This window comes from Phascolarctos cinereus, unplaced genomic scaffold (genome assembly GCF_003287225.1).
Source record: "Phascolarctos cinereus isolate Bilbo 61053 unplaced genomic scaffold, phaCin_HiC Scaffold_7;HRSCAF=346, whole genome shotgun sequence".
Taxonomy (NCBI): Eukaryota; Metazoa; Chordata; class Mammalia; order Diprotodontia; family Phascolarctidae; genus Phascolarctos; species Phascolarctos cinereus.
The window spans coordinates 174,188,818-174,210,488 of NW_027556180.1; the positions used below are offsets into that span (position 1 = coordinate 174,188,818).

General features: G+C 36.2%; 1 protein-coding gene across 1 annotated transcript in view; it reads right to left on the reverse strand.

Annotated features, from left to right (window-relative positions):
* The window catches only part of LOC110203061 (sulfotransferase 1C4-like), a 45,076-nt gene that overhangs the window by 22,760 nt on the left and 645 nt on the right, over positions 1-21,671 (reverse strand). The window lies entirely within an intron of this gene.

Genomic DNA, 21,671 nt, shown 5'->3' on the forward strand with positions numbered 1-21,671 from the left:
TTAGTCACAGTTGTGAAAGAAGAAACAGATCAAAAGGAAAAAAAAATCATAAAAAAAGTCAGTAAAATAAGTATGCTTCAATCTTCATTCAGAGTTCATCAGTTCTTTATCTGGATGTGGATAGCATTTTCCATCATGAGTCCTCTGTACTTGTCTTGGATCATTGTGTTGCTGAGAAGAGGTAAGTCATTCATAGTTGATCATCATACAATGTTGCTGATGTAATTGTTGCTGTGTACAATGTTTTCCTGGTTTTGCTCATTTCCCTTTACATCAGTTTGTATAAGTCTTTCCAGGTTTTTCTGAAATCTGCCTGCTCATCATTTCTTATTGCCCAATGGTATTCCATTACATTCATATACCATAACTTGTTTCACCATTTCCCAATTGATGGACATCCTCTCAATTTCCAGTATTTTGCCACCATGAAAAAGGCTACTATAAATATTTTTGTACATGTAGGTCCTTTTCCCTTTTTTATGATCTCAACAACCTAGTGGTTGTTGTTGTTATTTGTCCTTTGTTCTCGAAGAGGACCAATGACATTAGGAGGGTGATGTCTTGATTTGTAAGTGAATTGGATTTAAGTGGGTCAGGGCTGTCCAAAGTCACAAGTCTGACTTTCTCCTCTTCAACCACCTGGGTCCAGTGGCAAGACAGAGATCAAGATGACTGGAGATGACCACAGCTGCAGTGGGAGATCTTGGCCTTTTTAAGCTAAGGTCTTTCCCAGGTCTAAGTTTGTCTGAGACAACACTCATTCAAGAGTATGCACCATTTGGTTTTCCTTTAGACATAGTTCTGAATTGCTCTCCAGAATGGTTGCATTAGTTCATAAATCCATCAACAATGCATTAGTGGAAAGTGACGAATCTTACTCAAGTAATAGACTCCCTGGAATGTAATGGAATACTATTGTGCTGTAAGAAACGATGAGCAGACAGACTTCAGAAAAACCTGGAAAGACTTGTATGGTCTGATGCTAAGTGAAGCGAGCAGAACAAGGAGAACGTTGTACACAATAACAGCCATGTTGTGTGATGACTAACTTTGATAGACTTAACCCTTCTTAGCAATACAAGAACCTAAGATATCTCCAAAGGCCTCATGATGAAAAATGCTATCCACATGCAAAGAAAGAACTATGGAGTTTGAATGCAGATCGAAGCATACTATTTGCTATTTTTTTCTTCTATTGTGTTTTTTCCTCTTTCTGATGGTTCCTCCTGTTGGTTCTAATTCTTGCTGACAACATCACTAATGTGAAAATATGTTTAATGGGAATGTATATGTATAGCTTATATCAGACTGCGAGCCATCTTAGGGAGGAAGGGGGAGAAAAATTTAAAACTCAAAAGCTTATGGAAGTGATTGTTGATAAATCAAAATAAATTAATGAAAAGTAAAAAGGAAAAGTAATAGACTCTTTGAAAATTAGAATAGTTTAAAAAGAAATCAATTTCTCCGTGGTGCAACAAGGAATAGAACTGAATCAAAAGATTGAAAAAAAAAAGAAGAAAATGTAAGGTGCTTGCTTTCAAAATTATGTCCTAGAAAACAAGTCAAAGAGAAATAATTTAAGAATCATTAGATACCTTAAAAAACCATGATTAAAACAAAGCTTAGATAGTTCTACATTTCAAGAAATCTTATATAAAAACTGCCCAGATCTATTGGAACCCGAGGAAAAAGTAAAAATACAAAATACACATGGATTACTATTCCCTAAAAAAAATCCCGAAAGGAAAAGGATCAGGGATCTCACAGCCAAGATCTAGTGCTTCCTTATCAAAGAAAAAATATTGCAAGCATCCAGAAAGGAAGATTTTAGGTATCAAAGGACCAGTTAGGATTACACCAGTAAGTCCTGAAAGCTTCTAATATAAATGAGAGGAGATCATTGGACTATAATATTCTGAAAGGCAAAAGATGTAGGTTTATAACCAAGAACAATTTATCCTGCAAAGCCTCTGTCATTCCTGACCCTTCCATCTCCCTTGCTATATCCGGTCAGTTGCCAAATTCACAAAATCCCTGATCTTCTGTTCCTGCTGCCATCTACTAGGCCAGACTCTAATTCCTACTTGATCTGTTGAGATGACTTTTTAATTCCTCATTCAGTCTCTAGCTTTTCTCCTCCTCCATTTACTCTGTACCCATTCTCAAATGTCATTTTGTACCCATTGTCCTGCCGCTCAAAAAGTGTCAGTGGCTCTCCGTTGTTTAAGAATAAAGTCTAGGTGCAGCTAGGTGGCATAGTGAATAGAGCACTGGCCCTGAAGTCAGGAGTCAAATCCAGCCTCAGACACATAACTCTTAGCTGTGTGACCCTGGGCAAGTCACTTAACCCCAATTGCCTAAAAAAAAAAAGTCCAAATTTCTTAGGCTGGCATTCAAAGCTATCTATACCTGGCCCTTACCTATGGATCAGCTCTTCCTCTTATATATGCGTCACATGCTTAAATGTATTGTTTTCTTCCTTATGCCTAGCTCCCCCTATTCTTTTTTTTTCCTTGCAGATGTTGAGTTTTATAGGAAATATGACAATAGATGTGAGACATTACTTGGCTGTTGAGGAAAGAAGGATATCTGAGTATAGATTACCCATATCCAACTCAGTGTTGATGACAGAGACCAATTTGATGTTTACAACTACCCTGGGAGGTGGGTGCTATTATTAGCCCCCTTTTATAGTTGAAGAAATTGAGGCAAACAGAGGTTAAGTGACTTGCTTAAGCTCATGCAGTTTGTAAATATTTGAGGCTCAAGTTTTCCTGATTCTAGACCCAGTGCTCTCTCCAGTGCGCCACTTTGCTGTCCCCAGGTACCACTTTTACTCCAGCCCCCCTATTTAATTAGCTGAGGACAGGCAGGAGTGCTGGATCAGTTAAAAACGTTCCCACTCATTTGTTAACTGTGAACTGTTAATTCTCTCTTTCTGGAGTTTCCAGACAGTCTCCAACAGTGGAATAGTTGAACATGGCAAGTAGAGCCCATGTATTGGCATAGATGAGTTTCTTGTTTGGTCGATTTATGTCTTTTCCTGAACAGTCGATCATGAGCTGGGGAATTCCTATTCTTGGTGGCAGTCTAGTTAGTTTGAGATGTCAAGATCTCTCAGTTGGGGCTGACTGGCAATAGGAGGAATTTAATATGTTAGAGAGTATGATCACTAACAGAAGGGAACCTAAACTTTGGAATAATTATCCAGAAGTTTTTGGAATTTCCTAAGTCATTCCATGTGGCATTTCCAGGCCTCAGCAAATATGGTGGACCAGCCAGGGGCAATGACACTCTGGCTTGCAGTACCCAGACCTACCATAAGAGGGAAGAAGCAGGCCCTACCTCAGTTTAGCCGCAGGGGAACCCACAGAGCTCCTGTAATACAGGAGTATAGTGGAAGCATAAGCCAGGAGCAGCAACCCTACATGGGAGGCAAAATTATGCCCCAGATTTGCAGTAAGATAGCTCTCTGGCCTCTGGCAACACTTTGTCCTGATATGGGGCAGCAGAGGATTTAGCCCTGGGCACAGTGGGCAGTGAGCACAGATATAAGCTCCAGAGGTGCTGGCTAGGGACAGTAGGGACAAACACTAGTCCCAGCAGTGTTAGCTAAGGGGCAGAAGGTAAAGATGTGGATCCCATTAGTGGTGGACAGCAGGAGGTCCAGATTGAGGCTTTAGTACTGGTAGGCAGAAGCAGGAAGATGGGGGTTCTAGTAGTGATGGACAGTGGTGGTCAGGGGTAGAAATAAGGGCTCCAGTGACAGTAGTATCTTAGTGTCAGAGGAGTGGGCACTTACATGGACAGTAGGAAAAGGGAAGTCTAATATAGGCCTTGCTTACTGGGATTAAAACTGAATGGCTCCTTTACATTGCTGCTGGTACAACATCCAGTTATCATTGTATAGTTCCTCCCTAGAAAGGGCTTGGAGGATGATCAAGGAGTAGATATGTTGGGAGGTAGCTTATTTTCTGGGGCCCAGAGAAGTGGAACTTACCTAGATCACATATGTAATAAGCATATTAGATAGGATTTGGACCCAGGTCCTCTAACTCCTGAGCCAGGGCTCTTTCCACTATCCCATTTGGAAATGAGCAAGTGAGCATATATCCAAAAACCTGGGGGCAGCTAGGTGGCATAGTGGATAGGGCCTGAAGTCAGGAAGTCTCATCTTCCTGAGTTCAAATCTGGCCTCAGACCTGGACAAGTCACTTAACCCTGTTTCCTTCAGTTCCAAATGGCAAATCACTCTCAGTATCTTTGCCAAGAAAACCTCAAATGGGGTCACAAAGAGTGGGATGCAATTGAAAAATGACTGAACAATAACAACAATAACCATAAGTTAACAGGATTAATCCAGAATCACAAAGTAGTCCTAATTAATCATGTTATGGTACCTATAATATATGTATAACAGAGTGTAAACATCATCTAAAAGTCAGAGGCTATGATGTCTTGGAAATTTGTAGAACTGTGGGGAACTCTGGCTGGGCACCTAATACCATGTAAACTGTTAAGAACCATTTGAGCTTTTTGTCTCATGAAGAAACAGGATGCTCTCTCACACACACAACTGATTTAATTGAAGAAACAGATATCCATTGTTTTCCCTTTAAAAATCTGCTGTTTGTGAGCAGTTCTTCCTGGCTTAATCTTAATGTGGATTCCCTTTACCCCCATCCCAGGCTCCAGGGATGGAAAAGTAGAGTGCTTTGTCAACCAGACTAGTGCAAATCTTGTTGTACTGAGCTCAGTGCAAGAGGGTGGAAGTAGCCGGAGCTACTTTCATTGATCTGAATCTTGGTGACTTTTAGAGATGCTTTTATTTACATTACTGTGGTTGTGACACACAATTTTTTCCTTTAGAATATCTTTAATAGACATACACAAACTCTCCCCCTCCCCCATTCCATTCCATTCCATTCCATATTTTTGGGGCATCCACCTCATGGACTTATGAGGCCTCTAGCTGTAGCTCAGTGGGATTTTGCCCTTGGAATGTCTGCAACTTGAGGTACGGTCTAGCAAACCAATTGCCATCTGTGCCCCATTAATAGTTATACCATATCTCCAGTTCCATTAATAAGAGTTATGTGGTTCCATCATCCCTAGTTCTTTTTCTGAACCATCCTTTTTGTGTAACTATATATACATCATCCAATATGCCACATGTCTCATAGCAACCAGTCTATATATTTGTAGACTGAATATGCCCTTCTTGTGAGAAATGAGATTAGGGCCATCAAAGAAGAAAGAGGTCTGAAAATCTAAAGGAGAACATAGCCCCTTAGTTTTCTTTTGTCCACATCAATAATTTCATTGCTGTAGGGAACTCCCAGGATGGTTATTCCCTCTACTAACTCAGATCGCTATTGTTTTTCAGTTGTTTCAGTTGTGTTTGACTCTTTGTGACCCTATTTGGGGTTTTCTTGGTAGTGATATTGAAGTGGTTTGTCATTTTCTTCTCCAACTCATTTTACAAATAAGGAACTGAGTCAAACAGGGTTAAGTGACTTGCCCAAGGTCACACAGCTAAGAAGTGTTTGAGGTTAGATTTGAACTCAGGAAGAGGAGTCTTCCTGACTCCAGGCCTGCCATTCTACCCACTGTGTCACCTAATGCCAATACAGACTGGTAAACTTTCTGTAATTTATAGTCTTCAAGAGTTGCTTGGGACATGAAGAAGTTAAATGAATATTGAGTGACTCAGGCATTGTCACACAGCTAGTATGTCTTACAGGCAAGATTTAAACCCAGGTTTTCCTGACTGCAAAGTAGGTTCTCTGTCCACTAATTCCATGCTACTGCTTCATTATTTCCCTCCAAAACATCACTAACAACAACAAGAAAAAGCAAAACTACTCCCAAAAGATTATTATTTTTGGAGAAAAAAAGGAAAAAATGAACAAACAAAAGTAGAGTATAGTCTTGCTCTGAAGATTTTACAGTGTCATATAATACTACCTATTATTATTGCTATTATTTATCATTCTAAGTAGTAGTATATTACCATGAAATCATGATAGACTCTCCTAGATCACTTTCTTTGGGTGATACAGTAACAGACCCTACTCCTATATTATTCTTCTCTCAATGCAAGCTCAATCTCATTGAGGATGGGACATTCATTTAGGAAAGTTACTTTATCTCACTTATAGATTCATTTGAATGGAAATGACATGCCAAATTGAATCACCTAGTAAACTAGAACAATGGATCTTAACTTTTCCAGGCTGTTTTTTCATTTGAGTGGCGGTAGGATGAAGGTACAAATCCTGCCTGTCTCATGTTATCTCACTACTACATTCCTTCTCCTGTGTTCCCCAAGACATTTTCAGAAAGAATGAGAAGGTGGAGTTTGCTTAATTTTTTATAATACATAACTTGGCCTCAGTTTTTTATATTTGCTCATCAATGGACAAGAAAATGTTAATTAATTCCAGGAAACAAAATCACATTACTATATATAAACATTTAAAGCTGTAGAAGACTGGCAACACAAAGTTTAGGCCACCTTCAAAGATCACTCTTAGGCAACCCCAAGAGAACTATCCTTAAACGAATACTTTTCTAGGTGTGGGACAAATCACACTTTGTGGGGTTCCTTCCTTTCTCCCTGAATATTTTAAATGGGTAAATTTTAGTTAAAGTGGACATTTAGGACAGATGTGAAGGGAAAAAGAAGTCACAGAAGGGTTAGTAACACGGGTTCAGGAGTGGGAAAGGGGCAGTCACCTGAATTTGTATCAGAATTTAGTAAAGTAAGCTAGGGAAATTTATAGGTTGATTATATGGATTTGAGTCTTAGGGAATTTTTAGCAGAAACTGGTAAAACCACTTTATTTTTCTTCTTATGAGCCATCTCTCAAAGTGTCTGGTGGTGAGCATCCAAAATGTCAAACCTTGAGTAATCATCGCATTTTATTACACCTTAGAGACACTCTCTAACATTGAAGGAAGAGCAAAGCAAATGAAGCAAACATCTTTCTTTCCTGGTTCCTTATTCCACCAACTTCTATGCAAATGTTATTTAAAGAATGTTTTCAATGTTTTATGGTGCCAGATGACTTTGTTTGCAATGTAGATACTCAGGCTAAGGGAAATATCTAGATGGGAGAGGCTGCTGAGAATTTATTTATTTATTTATTTTCACAAAGAAGTCATAGGATCATAGATTTAGAGCTTAAATCCACCTTAGAGATAACTTAGTTCCACTCTTCCCATTTTAAAGACAAGAAAGTGAGATATCTTGAGGTAAAGCAACTTGCTCAGTCACATAGGTAGTAAGTAGCTGAGTTAAGATTTGAACCTTTGACTCACAATGCAGTGCGCTTTAGATTAGGTACCATCTTGGAATACACCGTCCTGAGTAAAGTCCACTTTGTTTTGGGAGATTTACAAAACATGATGTGTGGAAATCTATGCTTTCTTAAAAATCTTAATTTTAGGGTCATGTCTAGATAGCACAGAGTGAAGAAAAGAGTTAGCGTCCATCTTGTAAATATGATCAGAGTAAAATATAAAATAAAATTATTTAGTCTCCAATGTGTGTAATTTTGACCTGAGCAACCTATGTTGGCCATTTACTCTTATTAAATTTATTAAACAAAGAAAGAAATATTAATAGAATCTTAGATAAGCTAGATATGACAGATATCTAGAGAGAATTGAATAGGAATAGATAGGAATATACCTTTTTCTCAATGGTACATGGCACTTTAACAAAAATTGACCATATATTAGGTCATAAAAACTTTATAGTTAAATACAGAAAAGCAGAAATACTAAATGTATTATTTTCATATCATAATGCAATAAAATTGCATTTAATAAAGGACCATGGAAACATAGATGAAAATTAATTGGAGGCTATATAACCTTATCTTAAAGAATAATTGGGTTAAAGAACAAGTCATAAAAACAATAACTTTTATTAAAGAAAATAATGAGACAACATCAAAACTTCTGGGATGCAGCAAAAAAGTAATCAGAAGAAATATTTATATTTTTAAATGCTTACATCAATAAAGTAGAGAGAGAGAGAGCAGATCAATGAACTAGATTAAAATTAAATTAAATTAAATTAAAAAAATTAGAATAAATAGTTTTCTTTATATTGAACCAGCCTTGCATTCCTGGTATAAATCCCACTTGGTCACAATTCATAATCTTCATGATATATTGTTGTAGTCTCCCAGCCAGTAATTTGTTTAGGATTTTAAATTTAAAAATTAAGTATTAAATTAAAAAATTAAATTAAATTAATTAAATTAATTAAAATTTTAGTAGAAACTGGTAAAAACTACCTCATTTTTCTTCTTATGGGCCATCTCTTTTAATTAAATTAAGTTAACTAAATTAAAATTTAAAATTCAGTTAAATTAAAAGGCAATGAAAAAATTAGAAAAAGCATAAATTAAAAGTCCTCAATTAAACACCCAATTAGAAATCCTGAAAATTAAGGGTGAGATTAATAAAATTCAATGTAAGAAAACCATTGAATTAAGAAATAAAACTAAGAGTTGGTTTTATGAAAAACTGATAAAACATTTAAACCATATAATTAAAAAAAGAAAAAAAATCACTAGTATTCAAAATGAAAGCAGTGAATATACCATTAATGAGGGTGAAATTAAAACAATTATTAGGAATTATTTTACCCAATTATATGCCAATAAATTTAGCAATTTAATTGAAATGGAAGAATAATTACAAAATTATTAACTGCCCAGATTAACAGAAGAGGAAATTGAATATCTAAATAAATCTATGTGAGAAAAAGAAACCAAAAAGGCCATAAATGAACTTTCCTAAGAAAAAAAGCATCAAGGTCAGTTAGATTTACAAGTGAATTCTATCAAACATTTGAATATCAATTAATTCCAATATTAAAGAAATTATTTGGAATAATAGGCAAAGAAAGAGTCCTACAAAACTCCTTTTATTAAGCAAATATGGTGCTGGTACCTAAACAAGGTACAGTAAAAACAGAGAAAGAAAATTATGCACCAATTTCACTAATGAATACTGATGCAAAAATCCTGAATAGATTACTATGGTAGTAAATTACTATAAATATACTTGATTATAACAATATATCACAGAGATTCTACATTATGACAAAGTGGAATTTATGTCAGGAATGCAGGGCTTGTTCAATATAAGGTAAACTATTAGCATAATTGATTATATCAATAACAAAGGTAACAAGAAGTACGTGATTATATCTATGGATGCAGAAAAAGCTTTTGATAAAATGTTACACTCATTCATATTAAAAACACTTGAAAGAATAGCTATAAGTGGATTTTCCTTAAAATGTTAAGAATCATCTAAAACCATCAGCAAGCATTATTTGTAATGCTTCCCAATAAGGTCAGACGTGAAACAAGAATGCTCATTATCACCAATATTATTCAATATTGCAATAGCAATAAGAGAAGAAAAAGAGACTGAAGGAATCATAATGGGCAATGAGATAATAAGAATCTCTATTTTTGCAGATGATATGATGGTATACTTGGAAAATCCTAGAGATTCAGCTAAGAAGCTGGTCGAAACAATAATTTTGGCAAAGTAGCAGAATATAAAATAAACCTATGTAAATCATCAGCATTATTATATATCACCAACAAAATTCCACAAGAAGAAATAGTGAGAGATTGTTTACTCAAAATACCTGTAGGTGATATAAAATATCTGGGGGTATACTTGACAAGATAAACCCAGTACTATATGAACATAATTATAAAACACTTTTTATACAAATAAAGTCAGATTTAAATAATTAGAAAAATGTTAATTGTCCATGGGTAGGCAGAGGCAAAATAATAAAAATGACAATTCTACCTAAATTAATTTACTTTTTCAGCACCATCCCAATTAAATTACCAAAAAATTATGTTATTGAACTAGAAAAAATAATAACAAAATTCATTTGGTAAAACAAAAGGTGAAGAATATGAAAGGAAGGAAATAATGAAAAAATTGTAAAAGAAGGAGTTGTAGCAGGGCCAGATCTTAAATTGTATTATAAGGTGGTAGTTATCAAAACTATCTGGTACTGGCTAAGGAATAGAATGGTGGATCAGTGGAATAAAATAGATATAAAATAAACAATAGTAAATGATTATAGTTTTTTGATACATGTAAGGTTTCAGGATAAGAATTCAGTGTTTGCTAAAAATTGTTGGGAAAACTAGAAATTAGTAGTCTGGCAAAAACTAAGCGTATATCATTATCTTACACCATTTAAGGTCAAAATGGATATGTAACTTAGAAATAAAGGGAGATATTGTAAGTAAATTAGAAGAACATGGAGCATATTATGTATAAAATTTATGGATAGAAGAATTTATGAATAAACATGAGATACAACGCATTGTGAGATGTAAAAAGGATAAATTTGATTACATTAAATTAAAAAAATTTTGTACAAATAAAACACATTAACATGTACCCCAAGGTTAGACAGAAAGCAGAAAATTGGGAAAACATTTTTGTAGACAGTTTCTCAGATAAAGGCCTCATATCTTAATATATAGAGAACTTTGTCAAATTTATAAGAACCCATTTGGGGTTTTCTTGGCGAAGATATTAAATTAATTTGCCATTTCCTTCTCCAGCTCATTTTGCAGATGAGGAAACTGAGGCAAAAAGGGTTAAGTGACTTTCTTAGGGGAACACCACTAGTAAGTATCTGAGGCCACATTTGAACTCAAGTCCTCTTGACTCCAGTTTACCGACTGTGCCACCTAGCTGAGCCCTATTTGTTACAGTGATTTTGGGTAGAGCTGCAGAATGCTGTTAGTAGTCTTGGAGTTGGCATGGCTATCATTTGATGTTTCGGCTGTAGAGACTTTCCTTTGCAAAGTACTGGAGCAAGAGGTGGGGCAAGGGAAGCTAAAGGTCATTCAGAGACCAAGAGTTATGAGAATACAGGTTCCTGGGGGTCTTGGAATTTAATTATGGTTAGCAAGAATCAGATTATGGGTGTTCTTGCTTCTGTTCAGATGAGAAAGACATAACTGCCTTAAACATAGGCCAGGAGTCATTCCCCAGCTGATAAATGATCAAAGGAAATGAATCCTGCTTTGGAGGAAGAATCAAAGCAATCTATAGTTATATGAAAAAAATACTCCAAATCATTATTGATTAGAGAAACGCAAATTAAAACAATTTGAGATACAATCTCACATCTATTGGATTAGCTAAAATGATATAAAGGGAAAATAACAAATATTGGAGGGGATGTAGAAAAATTGCGACACTAATACACTGTTGGTGGAACTGTGAACTGATCCATCCATTTTGGAAAGCAATCCGGAATTATGCCTGAAGAGTTTTAAAACTGTTTACACTCTTTGACCTAGTAATACTGTTATTAGGTCTGTTTCCCAAGGTCATCTGGGGAAAAGGAAAAGAACCTATATGTTTCAAAATATTTGTAACAGTTCTCTGTGGCATCAAAGAACTGGAAACTGAGAGGAAGTTCATCAACTGGGGAGCGGCTGAATAAATTGTGGTATATGAATGTGATGAAATATTACTGTGCTATAAGAAATGATGAGAAGGCTGATTTTAAGAAAACATGGAAAGACTTACATGAAATAATGAAGAGTGAAATGAGCAGGATTAAGAGAATGTTTCTAGATTCAATTTTGTTCCAACAGTAATTGTGAATGACTAAGCCAAGGGTGGGGCAACTGAGGCCTGGAGGCCACATGTGGCCCTCTAGGTGCTCTGCTGTGGCCCTTTGACTGAATCCAAACTTCACAGAACAAATACCCTTAATAAAAGGATTTGTTCTAGAAAACTTGGACTCAGTCAATAGGTCGCACTCAAGGACCTAGAACACAACATGTAGCTTCAAGGCCACAGTTTCCCACCCCTGGACTAAGCTATTCTGAGTTACATGAATATTCAAGACATCTACAAAGGGCACATGAAGGATGATTCTATACATTTCCAGAAAAAGAATTGATATATGGAACTATGTATTGTATAGTTTCACATAAATATCTGTGTCAAATGTTGGTCTTCCTTAGTGTGGGATTGGGAGGGAGGGAAACAGTTTGGAACTCAAATGTAAACCAAAAAAAAATATTGAAAAACAGCAGCAACAAATAAGAAAATAACTACTGTCTTGGAGACTCAGAATATAAAGATCAAAGGGAAACAATCCCTGCCCTCAAGGAGCCTATCTTTCCTCACCAGATACAGGTGCACCAACAAACAAATAAATAAATGAGATATATATATAGATATAGATCTATCTATCTATCTATCTATTCTATCTATAGATAGATAGATAGATAGATAGATAGATCGATAGATAGATACACAAAGTGATTTGAGGAGGGAGAGAAAGGAGGGGGAATCAAGAAAGTGCTGTGTAAGGAAGTAGCACCTGCTAATCCTCAATGGTAGATAAGGCTTTGGAGAATGGAGTTGAGGAGGGTTTGTGCTCCAAGTATGGGGAATAGTTCAGTGCATGCAGTGAGGTGGGAGCTAGGATATCAAGTTGGGGAAACACTTTGACTGGAATATAGTTCATGAAAGAGGAATAATGTGAAATGAGTCTGGAAAGCTATGTTAAGAGCAAGGTTTTGGAGGGTCTTAAAAGGCTGAACATTAGATGACTTCGCACCCCTAAAATTCCACTCTTCCCAACTTGAAAACACTCTTCCTTGAGTGACAAGTACTCTCTGATTCCTGTAGTCCCTGCTCCAGGGTTAGAGAAATGCACAAAAATGGAGTTAGTTTCACCTTCTTCGTATTTATGGTGAATAAAAACAAGGCCAAAGAGTTTTATTTCATCTTAGAGGAAGCAGAAAGTCAATGAAGATTTTTGTGCAGATGAGTGATGTGGTCATATCTGTGTTTTTAGGATGCTTATTTTGGTTAAGATGTTTCATGGTGGAGTGGATAGAGAGCTGGCCTTACCAGTCAGGAAGACCTACATTTAAGTCTTGTCTTTGACATATAGTGGTTGTATGACCCTGGGCAATTCACTTAACCTCTCAGTAATCTACACAGCTCTTTGTTATTGTTCATCCTTCATTCTTGAAGAGTACTAATGACATTGGAAGGATGATGATGTCTTGACTTGCACATGAATTGGATTTAAGTGAGGTAGAGCTGTGCAAAGTGCTCCAGAGTCCGTGCATAATGACAACAGAGGTATCACTATCCTTGAAAGCTATTCTGCTTCCAACATCATAACTCTAAAATTCTCCTCTCTCATCGTCTCTTTTTCTTCTTCTTTTTCTATGACCTCACTCCTCCTGCAACAGATCTTTAATCTCATCCTGATCTCCAATATCTTGATCTCTTTCTATTCTCCCACTGTTCTTCCAGCTTCCATTCCCTCTCTTCAGGCAGGATCCTGCAATCAGCCTTTTCAACCAGCCCTTAGTCCCTTGCTCCCTTGTCTTCTATTGTCCCTACTCTTCTAATCTCCAACCTGAGTCACTCCCCATTAATTCTCTTCTCAGCTACTACTCCTGACCCACTGAGGACTGCAAGAAAAAGTTACTACACTATACTTACAGAGTACTATATGAAGGCATGCTAAATAATATCAATTGGATCCTCAACACTACATGGTAATTCTTTTACTCATCTGATTAATTCTCCATCAAATTCCCCAAATCAGCTATTCTTCTCCTGCCCCCATATTAATCTATGCTCTCTTTCTTGCAGCAGATGACTTTGGTTCAAGTTTTATAAAAACAACCAAGGTCATTTATTATTAGCTCTCTTAATTCCTATTTCATCTTTCAAAACTTTGTATTGATTCCCTATATATCTTGGATATCAGATTTTCAGATAAATTTTCTGTAAAGATTTTTCCCAGTTCACTGTTTCTCTTTTAATTCTGACTATTGATTTTGTTTGTGTAATTTTTCTCAATTTTACATTATCAAACTTGTCCACTTTATTGTTCTGTCTCTAGAAGATGCATGGTGTGCTTTGTCTGCTACTAACCCATGTGGTAAAGCACAATGGAAGGGCCCTATTTGCCAATTAGGACCATGTGCAGACATTCTCTAACTGGTTCCAGCTGATTAGCTATATGGTGAATCAACAGATTGATTGGCCGCTGAGCTGGAAGTGAGAATGTATTCAAAAGACACTAACTGGCCAGGGCTCTTGCTTATTCCTGCCTACCTGCTGTTCAGATAAGAAAGATATGCTGTAAGCCCTCAGTAGGGAGAAAAGTCTCAGGAATTTATTTCACCGAGATTACTTCCATGTGGTCCCAAGAGCAAACGGTCCTATTATTGATTCTGTTACTGTTATATCTATTCACCCCGCTTTTAGGTGAAGCATTAAAGATGATCATGACCTTATGTGCTTTGCCACTAAGAAAAAAAAGAAAAGAAGCAGCAGCTATGAATGTTTTTGTATATATGGGTGTCTTTCCTCTTTTTTTGATCTCCTTAGGGTATAGACTTAATAGTGGTCTCTCTGGGTCAGAGTATAGTCACAATATTTACTTTTGCACTTTCCAGAGCACTCTCATGTACAGCTCGATGAATTCTTATTGGGATGTAGCCTATTGTTAATACTGAACTTACAATCAATAGTACTATAACTCATGCCTGAATGAAGCTTAACTAATACACATATTTTCTCTCTAAGGCACATCAGAGCTGTCTTATACTTAGGGATGCTAGACAGTACTTCAGCACTATGTTTGGGGCCATTTTAAACAACTTAAGTAATTCAAAGGATGATACCCTAGAGAGAAACAGGAAAGTTTGAAAGGGGGTAGTTTTGGGAAGAAAGATAATGAGCTCAGTTTTGGACATACTGAGTTTAAGGTGTCTGTAAAACATCCAGGTTGGGATATCTAATAGGCAGTTGGACATGAAAGTATGGAGGTTAGGAGAGAGATTAGGTCTAGATAGGTAGATCTGAGAATCCTCAGCATATTCACTCAGTCAGTGAAACTCTGGGAGCTGATGAAATCACCAATCAAAATACTATAGAGGGAAAAAAGAATAAAAAGTAGTACATTTATGTCCATTCTCCTCATTTTCCTTTTGTTTCCTGAAAAAGATGTGTATAAGGGAGATTTTTTACATCAGTTTTAAAAAAATTTCTAGAAGTTTAATATCTGTCAGACTGGTACGACCCTATGACCCTTCCAATGTTCTGTGATCTGTAAGTCTTAAATTAACACTTTCCACTGGTTTAGGTCACTATTTACTGAGTGATAGAATGTTGTGAATCATGAAGGAGGGTTTTTACTAGTAACTCTTACTTATGTGGAAATTTACTCCTATACAGCTCTTAAGTATACTATCTCATTTAAAATTTGCTATTATGGGAAGAATGCTGAGCTTGAAATCAGGAGATCTGTATTCAAATCTCTATTCTGCTGCTTGCTGTTTGTGTGACCTTGGGCCAATCACTCTTCTCTGTGCCTCAGTTTTCTCTTCAGCAAAATGGGGATGATAATATTTGCACTACCTACCTTACAAAGTTAACATGAAAAAAGCTCTTTGAAAGGTTCTAGAACAGAAAGAATATTTGCTCCATTTAGCTTTTGCACAGGGAATGTCAGGAAGCACTTAACTTTTTCATTTTTCCTTATTAATCATTTTTTTTCATATGGATGTGGAAGAGTTTCTCTGGAATTATTAGAGAGCCTGTATTCTGTGAGAAAAGGCCCCAAGCAAAGAAATTAGCTCATTTGTTGGTCCTTTGCCAGTGGAACCACACTGGTATCAGATCCCTTTGACACCTGCAAAGAATCCAAAACCTCTCAAATCCCTTTACTTCCATGAAGCTTTTACTAGGATTTAATCTGTGTTTATAAAGGGATTATAGAGCTGTTTACTGCTTCTTGCAGGAAGTACAATACACTTAAGTAACCTGTGAAGTCAGGTATGTGTCATACAGAGAGGGAAAACCAAATGACTTCCTCCTTCCTGATACCCTAAGTGAGGGGTGTCTGCAGGATTAGAAATGGAGTAGGGGTGAAACCTAAATACTTTATAGTTCACTTTGCTTTCACATGAATTAGTTTATTAGCCCTACAAGGTAAGTAGAGAAGTTTTACATGGAAGAAAACTGAGGTGTATAAATGTCATAAAGTACATCTCTACAGCTCTTAAGTATATTATCCCATTTGCTGTTTGCTATTATGGGAAGAATGCTGAGCTTGGCATCAGGAGATCTGTATTCAGATCTCTATTCTATAACATCCTGGTACTTGCCCATAGTCATACCTCTAAGAGATAGTAACAGCTGAGACTCAAATCCATTCCTATGTCTTGGCAGAACTGGGACTAAAACCTATATCTTTCAACTTCCAAGCTGAGTGTGTTTTTTTATTGTACCTACTGTGCTTCATTTATAGTGTTGGAATTTTAGATGGATCTGAGCTTTGCTATGGGAAAAGACAATAATTTCTCCTGAGACTATTTTTAAAAATTTAATTGTTGTCTTTTATTTTTATATCACTTCCATTTTCTAATAAATATCTCAACCCATTACCCAGACTCATTCCTTATAACAAATGAATAGAAAAGAAAAAGGGGAGAGAAAGCAGTTCCAGAAATGTAACCAACATATTGACTGAGCCTGATAGTGTGCACCAGTGGTCAAACTCAGAAATAGGGTGACTAAACTAAACACACGGATCCCTGCAGCCACATGTTGACTTCTTATTGTATTTGCATTTATTTCATTAAATCTTTCCCAATTGCATTTTAATCTGGTTTAAGTCTCTACTCCAGAGTAATGAGACAGCAATATTGCCCATGGGTAGCATGTTTGATGCAGTATTTCATCTAGTGTACACAGTATTTCATCACATCCACAATGTAATAGTGGACATACCTTTTCCTTTGAAGGGAGAGAAGTGTATTTTCTTTTTTTTGTCCATTTTAAGCATGTTTATTGCAAATTTAATCTACAAATAGAAACACTACAACATAAAAAAAATGTTAGGTGGCACTATGGATAGTGGGCTGGAACTGGTCAGGAAGCCCTAAGTTCAAATACAGCCTCAAACACTTACTACCTATATGATCCTGGACAAGTCACTTAATCTCTCTTTGCCTCGATTTCATCATCTAAAGTGGGGATAATAATAGCTCCCAGAGCTGTTGTGAGGATCGAATGAGATAATATTTATGAAGCAAATTTTATTGTTTTCGTAAATTCTGAAGTGTTATATAAATGCTAGAAGGAGGATTCTTCTCTTCAGGGCCAAGCTCTTTCGATATTTTTTTTGTTCATTTACATTACGGCAGTCATTATGTATAGTTTTCCTCGTCCTTTTTTTTTTTTGTCAGTCTGCATCAGTTCATAAGTCTTTCCATTCTTTTCCATATTTTTCATATTCATTGTTTCTTACAATGTAATGACATTCCATTCTATTAGTATACCACAATGTATGTAACCATTTCCCAATCAATGTGTATCTGTTTTATTTCAACTTTTCCTACCACAAAAAGTGCTGCTATAAATATTTTGGGGTACATGGTATCCTTAATTTTATCTTTTACTTCCCTGGAGTATATGCCTAACTATGGAATCTCTGGGTCCGAGGTATGGGCATCTTAGTCACTTCCTTAACACAATTCCAAATTGCTTTCTGGAATGGTTGAACCAATTTTACAGTTCCAACAGGGTGTCAGTGTGTATATCTTTCCCAAACCCCTCCAACATTGATTATTCCCATCTTTGTTCATCTTTGCCAATTTGCAGATCTGAAGTTTACAATTCTCAATCCCCAAGACTTGTTTGGTGTCCCATGAAAATGAATGAGTTTGGAAAGCGCAAGAACAAAACTAGTTCAAGGGACAAGGCCATTTTCTCCCTTCTTAGCCACATTCCTGACTTCAAATATACATGAACTAGCAGTAACTTCTCTTATAAAAGTAATACAGTATAAAATCGACCTTGTGGAAGCATTTTTTAAAACTGTATTTTTAGTGTCTCTAGAAATGTCATTTCCAGCCTGTGGGCAGCTAGGCAGTGCAGTGGATAGAATGCTGGACCTGGAGTCAGGAAGACATCTTCTTAAGTTCAAATCTGACCTCAGATGCTTATTATTTATATGACCCTCAGCAAGTCACTTAACTGTATTTGCTCAGTTCCTCATCTGTAAAATGAGCTGGAGAAGAAATGGCAAGCCACTCCAGTATTTTTGCCAAGAAAACTCCAAATGGAGTCATGAAGTATGAAGTCACACATGACTGAAATGATTGAACAACAACAAAAAATTCCTCCAGCCTAAAACCATTTCCAGACTTTTCCTTTGGGAAAATGGGAAGAACAAAGGCTAGAACCTTTTTTTAAAATGGAGTAAAGATTTTAAACCAAACTTAACTCTTCTCTAAATGGTATCATTGACTCCCCACTCCATGAAGTCATTACTATCTCATCTGAAGACACTGTCTTCTCTTTAGAAATTCAAGATACCACTCACAGACAGGAACTCTTGAGGGGAAATGGTCTAATTAGGAACAAAGTAATGACTATTCTGGAGTCAAATTTGTATTTTAACATATATGTGATCTTTTCCTTGTTCAAGATTTATATGTTACCTAAAATTGTCTTAGGTCAGAGAACCATGTTGGAGCATATGGAGGCTATGCCACTTTGAATCTCTCTCTGTCTCTGTCCCTCTGATATATGTTAAATAAATTGGTTTCGGGCAGATTTGAGCCTAAAACTCAGAGTATATGATTAGTCTTATATTTTTCTTCCATCAAGTCTTTGTTTTATTTATGTTCCCTTTTCATTACCCATTGTTTTCTGTGTATTCTTCAGATTTATTTTATTGCCATTGGTTTGATTTTTTACATAGTTTTAGTCAATGCATATATTCTTTTGGTTCCAGTTTCTTCACTCTATATCACTTCAAGTAAGTCCTCCCCGACCCCAAAATTTCTTAATGTGGATACTTGTCATTCTTCATGGTATAATAATATTATACTTCATTCATATATTACAATTTGCTCAGACACTTCCTGCTCATTCGACAGTAAAGTCATTTTCATATTTTCACATTTACAAAAACGCTGACAAAGGTATTTTTGTACCAATTACTTTTTCTTCACAATAGCATACTTCTTCTAGTGATGGAATTACTGGGTCAAAGGGAAAGAGAGAAAGAGAGAGAGAGAGAGAGAGAGAGAGAGAGAGAGAGAGAGGAGAGGAAGAAGATGATGATAGAAATAGATATACACACATTGCTTTCCAAAAAGATGCATGGTATTTAACAATTCATCTAGTAATGTCTTATCATGCATATGAATTTCACTTGAAATCATCTTTTCTTATGTAGTATGTAGAAGATGTAAAGTAAGCATGGTTGAATAGATAGAGTGGTAGATCTGGAGTTAGGAACATCTGGGTCCAAATCCCAACCTTGATACACACAAATGTTTGACCAAAGACAAGTTAATTTTCTCATCTGTAATATGGGTAGAAATATACCTGTAGGAAATACCTCTACAGGATTGTTGTGGTTCAAATGAGATATCAAATAGAAGGCACTTTGAAAATGAGAAGCCATTACATATATGTCAGTTGTTACATTGAAGTTTTTTAGATTTACATTCCCTAATTGCCAAAACAACTAAATACTTTCTTATGAAGTTATAGATAATTTGAAATTCTCTTTTCAATTCTATTCAATAAGCAGTTATTGTTATGTGCTTGCTTCATGAAAAGTACTGTGCTAAGTACTAAAAAAAGTGACAAAAATGAAACAATTCTCAGGGGCAGCTAGGTGGTGCAGTGGATAGAGCGCTGGCCCTGAAGTCAGAAGGACCAGAGTTCAAATCTGACCTCAGACCAAACACTTGACACTTACTAGCTGTGTGACCCTGGGCAAGTCATTTAACCCCAATTGCCTAAAAAAAAAAAGAAATAATTCCCAACTTTAAGAAGTTTCCCTTCTATTATAGGAATGTTTTATAAACCATATTGTGTTATATAAATGTGAAAATTATTGTTATTATAATGATAGTAGGAGGATGAACCAGTTTCTATTTGTCATCAATGCTTTTTGTTACAAAATACTTTTTTCTAAGCTGTTTCAAAATTTCTTTTCTTGTCTTCATACTATTAATGTTTATTATAATATTGTAGGTAAGGAAAACTGAGATTTATTCATATTCATTTTTATTTTCAATTTATAATATGCAGATCTTTTCTGTCATTTCTTGAAATTTTCCCTGCTCTGTTCCTTGAAATAGTAGTCATTATTTTTGTTATCATAATTTTCAAGAAGTCCAATTATTCTTAAGGTCTTTCTCTTTGTTTCATCCTCCAAATTATTATTTTCACTTGTGTAAATTTAAATCTCAAATTTCTGAGGAGCTACCTACCTTGCATTGGAAGAGTGAGTTACTTCACTAGGGAATTCCTCGTATCAATAAAATCATAGATCCAACCCCTATCCTATTGTCTTTTGGTGGCTAGGTGGAGCATTAGAAAGAAAAGAGATCAGAAGTCAGTAGACCAACTGAGAAGCTCTCTGGGAAGTGATGAAGATCGATGTATGAATTTAGAGAAAGGGATGATGGAAGGCATGAGGGATTTTGGAAGCAGAATTGATAGGACCACACAACTGATTAGATATGGAGGATAAGAGAAGAGTCTAGTTTACAAACTGTGGGAATTAGTTGGATGGTGGAATCCTCATTGTAAATGAGGAAGTTTGGAGAGGATTGTTAGAAGAAAATGGATTCAGTTTTACACATATCAAGATTCAGAGGGAGGATGTTTTGCAGGCAGTTGGTGGTGTAGGACTGGAATTCGGGAGAAATATTTACATACATATATACATATATATGCATATATATGCATGTATGTATATATGGGAGTAGGTAAAATCAATAAGACAGCATAAAGAGAGAAGATGGCCCAGCACAACTTTAGGGAGTATCTAAGACTTGGGGAATAATTCATTTAGCAAAAGAAACTGAGAGTAATCAAACAGGTAGGGGGAGAAATCAGGGGAGAGCAGTGTCATAGAAGCAAGGGAAGGAAAGAGTATGGGTGTGTGGTAGCCAACAGTGTCAAAAACAGCAGAGAAGTGAGGATGGTTATGGATTGAAAAGTGGTCACTGGGTTTAGCATTTAATTTTATTTATTTGGCAATTGGGGTTAAGTGACTTGCCCAGGGTCACACAGCTAGTAAGCATCAAGTGTTTGGTCTGAGGCCGAATTTGAACTCAAGACCTCCTGACGTCAGGTCTGGTGCTCTATCTGCACCACCTTGCTGCTCCAGCATTTTAGGGATTAATTGATAATCCTGGAGAATAGAGTATTATGGTGAAAGAAAAAAATACAGATTGTAAAGACTTGAGAAGTGAAGGAAATGGAGCCAGCAAGTATAATTTTTTTTTTCTAAAGGTGGGCAGTGAAGGGGGCAAGAGATGAAACATGATATTTGGAGGAGATAGTGAGGATTTTAAATGAAGTTTTAAGAGTGTGGGAGACCTAAGCATGCTGCTAGGCAGCAGGAAATAGGGAAGTATTGAAAAGGAGAGGGAGGAAATGAATGGGTCAGGCTTCCAGAAAAGATCAGAGGGGATGGGATCAAGGGCACAAGTTGGCTTTAGCAAGAAGAAAGGGCCCTCTCTATTTCAGACATTGGCACAAAGGAGGAGAGGATGGGAAAAGGTTTAGAG